Below are 4,835 nucleotides of genomic sequence, written 5' to 3'. Positions count from 1 at the left end.
ATACCAGGAACGAGTGTAGCTGAATGCCACGAGCTCACAACCACTAACGGTTGGCGATGATGTGCTTGTAGCTAGCCCCTTTTTGGGCCCCTTCTGTTATTACTTGGCCAAACTGTTTAGGAATACTAAAGTACAAATTGTGTTCTCTAGAAATATGGGAACACAGTTCCTGCTTCCTCACAATGAGAAAACTAAGTCTTTCCCCTTATCGAGATCGGGTGTGTATGAAATTAAGTGTCTTGATTATGACGCACATCGTATCGACCAAACGTGGAGGTCCTTTATAGCATGTTTCAATGAGTATCTTTTACCAAAAAGAAAGGAAAACTTTAATACATATTCTCCTTTCGCACAGTATTTTAAAACTTCTCACCATCGCCCTATATCCATAAATGATCCCGGTATCTTGTATGTTACACAGATAGGCAAGAGGACGAACATCCTAGAACAATTTGAAATTTTGAAGTGAGTCTATTTTAAAAGCCCCCGTCTGTTCAACTGACATTTCATAACCAGGGTTACTGCGAGGCTATGATGTTACTTTTTAAATAAATGTCTATGCACACCTGGCTTTGGTTTATACATTGATATTGCTTAGTTGTACTTCCTTGTTTTTATCTTATATAATGGATCTAGGTTCATCATTACTCTGTAAACATATTCTCCGTTTTCCCGTTTGGCGGTGTCGGTTACTTTGATTCATAACTCTGTAGCAAGAGCCATAAGCATGTGCCATAAGGACACTTCATACAACTGGCCTATGTTGTAAACGTGCCCTACGTTGTGATAAGATCGAGTACACGTAAACAAAGGTAACTTGTAACTCTTGTACGATCTTGTTCCTTATATTACTCACATCATCTGTGAGCCAACGTCTTTCAGCCCTCAACATTTGTTCCTTTCTGTCCAGACTTATTTACGTGTTTTCTTATGTTTGTTTCGCTTACCGCTTGTTGCCTTGAAATATATTATTTATTTCCGTTGATGGATGTATCCTGCATACACTTTATTGGATGACGTGCCGTTTTTGGTGATTGCGGGACGTTCTGTACACTTGCGAGTGGTCGTCGAGTGGTTTTACCCGCTGAATTTGTCTTTCCACAACTCAGCTTGTGGTTTCCCAGTTGTTTTATTTAACTGGCAATGTAGGTCTATAGCTGATTCCTGGCTCATAAGTTTGTACTGAGGAAACTTGTTTCTCCACCAGGTATATGATGATGCTCCTGTGAGAGTGAAATGCGTCACAAATTAAATAATTAAACAACCACTTTGCAACTGAGACTGCAAAATCTTTCTTGCCTGTATTGAGACCAGTAAACACGAGCTCTAAAGAGCACACTCAAGATCTTCGCTACTGTGAAACACATCTCTTCTACTGAAAAATAGCTCATATCTCTTAAGGCTGCATTTCTGCGCCCATTTTTACTGTACTGTTTTTGCTTCGAACGGTCGTTCATTTCATATCCCTGAATAGTTAACATTCCTCCAAGGAATCTCTGTACAAAGCGACCCATTGTAACTGATTTACTAATGCGAGCGTTAATCAGAACACGAGATATTGCGTAACCGGTGATATTCCTAATCAAGGAGACGAGACGGTTGTTTTCAGAAATGCCATATATATATATGTAGCTCCGATTTATTTGACCGAAACTTTTTTTGAAATCTGAAATCAGTAATGCTCCCGTTCTTTTACTTCCAGTGTTTGTACATAAGTCTCGTTATAATACTTCGTCCTGGAAATGCGTTGTGTTGATAACTTCCCTACCTCGTCTTTAAACTTATTGGTTCAAAATATTTATTTCTCTCAGTATAATTTTGAAATCATTATTCAGTATGTAAGAGGCTGTATCTTCTTTATATTGCTACTATTCCCTTTTTTTGGTATGAGTACTATGAAGTCATCTTGGCTTTATTCCGTCTCCCTTACTCCTCTCACTTTTTTACTACTGGAGTCAATTTTATTCGTCTTGTGGTTTTATTTATTTAGATATGATTATATATGTGTAGCTGCAAGTAAGTTGGTACATGGTAACTAGTAACTTTGATTTATGATATTAAAGTTTGGATTTGCTATTACAGTGGTTTTTACTATTTATACATGTACTGAATTGTCCTTTTTATCTGAGGCACAGATCATAGTCACTAATTCATTTAACAAGAATACGATTGTCAAAGGTAATAATATGACATGGATTCAAAGTTAAAAAATGCATAAAACGTCAAATAATTATGAATGTTCTACATACATACATAATATATTCGTGAAATGTTTACACAGCCTTGCTTAATAGCTTCACTTGGTCATGTTTATTCGTGTTTAAAATATTTCTCTTTCGCCGTGTGCGTGGCACTATATCGATACATGCTAACTGGTCTTACACACACACGGATAAAATTCTGCCACACGCTTTTTATGACGATTGGCCAGGAGACGCTACAGCTTCATTGAATGTCTGGTCACTGTTCAACATTTCATTCGCCATTTCAAGAAATGCTGTCAGAAAAATGTCCAAATTTTAGTGATAGCAATGAGACCGTCAGGACTCCTGGATTTTCGTTTGGGGCAACATTTGATTGAAGTTTTAATCAAATATAAAGTTTTTCTGTTTTTTTTGTTTTTTTTTGTTTTTGACTCATTAGTCTTCTGACTGGTTTGATGCGGCCCGCCACGAATTCCTATCCTGACCAACCTCTTCATCTCATAGTAGCATTTGCAACCTACTTCCTCAATTATTTGCTGGGTTTATTCCAATCTCTGCCCTCCTCTACAGTTTTTGCCCTCCATACCTAAGTACCATGGAAGTCATTCACTCATGTCTTAATAGACGTCCTATCATCCTGTCCCTTCTCCTTGTCAGTGTTTTGCACATATTCCTTTCCTCTCCGATTCTGCGCAGATCCTCGTAATTCCTTACCTTAGCAGTCCAACTAATTTGAACATTCGTTTGTAGCACAACTTGTCGCAGGCTTCGATTTTATTCTGTTCCAGTTTTCCCACAGTCCATGTTTCACTACCGTAAAACGCTGTGCTCCAACGTCATTCTCAGAAATTTATTCCTCAAATTAAGGCCTATGTTTGGTACTACTAAACTTCTCTGAGCCTGGAATGCCCTTCTTGCGAATGATAATCCGATTTTGATGTCCTCCTTGCCCTGTCTGACATTGGTTATTTTGCTGCCTAGGTAGTAGAATTCCTTTACTTCATCTACTTCGTGACCATCAATCCTGATGTTAAGTTCCTCGCTGTTCTCATTTCTGCTGCTTGTCATTACTTTCGTCTTTTTTTTTTCATTTACTCTGATCCCATATACTGTAATCATTAGACTGTTCGTTCCATTCAACAGATCTTGTAATTCTTCTTCACTTTCAGTCAGGATAGCAACGTCATCAGTGAATCGTATCATTGATATACTTTCACCTTGAATTTTAATTCCACTGCTGAACCTTTCTTTATTTCCATCATTGCTCCATCGATGTACAGATTGAACAGTAGTGGCGAAAGACTACATCCCTATCTTACCCCCTATTTAACGCGAGCACTTCGTTCTGGGTCCGGCCATCCTGATTTAGGTCTTCCGTGATTTCCCTAAATCGCTTCCGGCAAATTCCGAGATGTTTCTTCGAAAGGACACGGCCGATTCCCTTCCCTATCATTCCCTAATCCGAGCTTGTGCTCCGTCTGTAATGACCTCGTTGTCGATGGGACGTTAAACGGAAATCTCCTCCTCCTCCGTCCTTGGTCGTCCATTCTTATCATTCCCTCTTGGCTCTTGTGGGTGTTGTATATCATCCCTCTTTCCCTATAGCTTACTCCGATTTTTCTGAGAATTTCAAACAACTTGCTCCATTTTACATTGTCGAACGCTTTTTCCATGTTGACAAATATTATGAGAATGTCAGATGGTATCTTGCCAGAGTCATACGATCTGCACACCAACGTGAATAGTAGTTTTGTTGCCACTACCCCAACGATTTTAGAAATTATGATGGAATGTTATCTATACCTTCTGCCTTTCCTCTCTATTTAACAGTGGAATTCCCGTACACAGAATCTAAATATTTATAGTTTGGTCCTCCGATAAGCGGTCCCGTATGATCTCAAGGACGGAGTGACAAAGTGTTTCATTCACATTATGCTTCATATAAACACCATTACAGTACTGACACATACAGAATATAATTGCTCTGTGATTGATTTTGACTTTGAGGTCTGGAGCCAAATCGACATTATAACTCTTCCCAAAATGGGACTGCATGTACGACAGTCCATTTCAAGTATGTTATTATGCACAATCCATTGCCTTACAGACGCTGCTCTATGACGTTGCGTTGTAATGCTGAAACAGTCATCTTCTCCGAAGAGGTTCTCAACTCTACCCACATACAAAGCCTTAAAATGTTTTCATATCCTTCCGCATTTAGCGCTTTCTTAATAGCAATAAGAGGACCACACGCTAACATCGGAAAACACCAGGAAGGAACATGCGCTTACCACCTGCTCCGTACTTGAACGTTTCCAAAACCCTTCCAGCGAACTGTCACAGGTGTCCAGCAGTCCAGTCAATGGCGTCGCTCTTCACACAAACTCAAGCGTCGCTTAGCATGGAACAGAGGTATGTGTGGTTTATAAGGTACAGATCGACCATTGTACCCCATGCCTTTCACTTCCTCTTAACTTCCTACGCTCATTGGTTGTGTTAGCTGGATTGTTGATCGCACTTTGGATCTCATGAGTGATTTCTTACGCTGATTTCATGCGATTTTTTACAGCCACTCTTCGCAATACTTGACGCTCCTTGTCCGTCAGGGCATGAGGTCTGGCTGGTTTTAGT

Source organism: Schistocerca nitens, chromosome 7 (assembly GCF_023898315.1).
Source record: "Schistocerca nitens isolate TAMUIC-IGC-003100 chromosome 7, iqSchNite1.1, whole genome shotgun sequence".
Taxonomy (NCBI): Eukaryota; Metazoa; Arthropoda; class Insecta; order Orthoptera; family Acrididae; genus Schistocerca; species Schistocerca nitens.
This window is presented reverse-complemented; position numbering follows the sequence as displayed.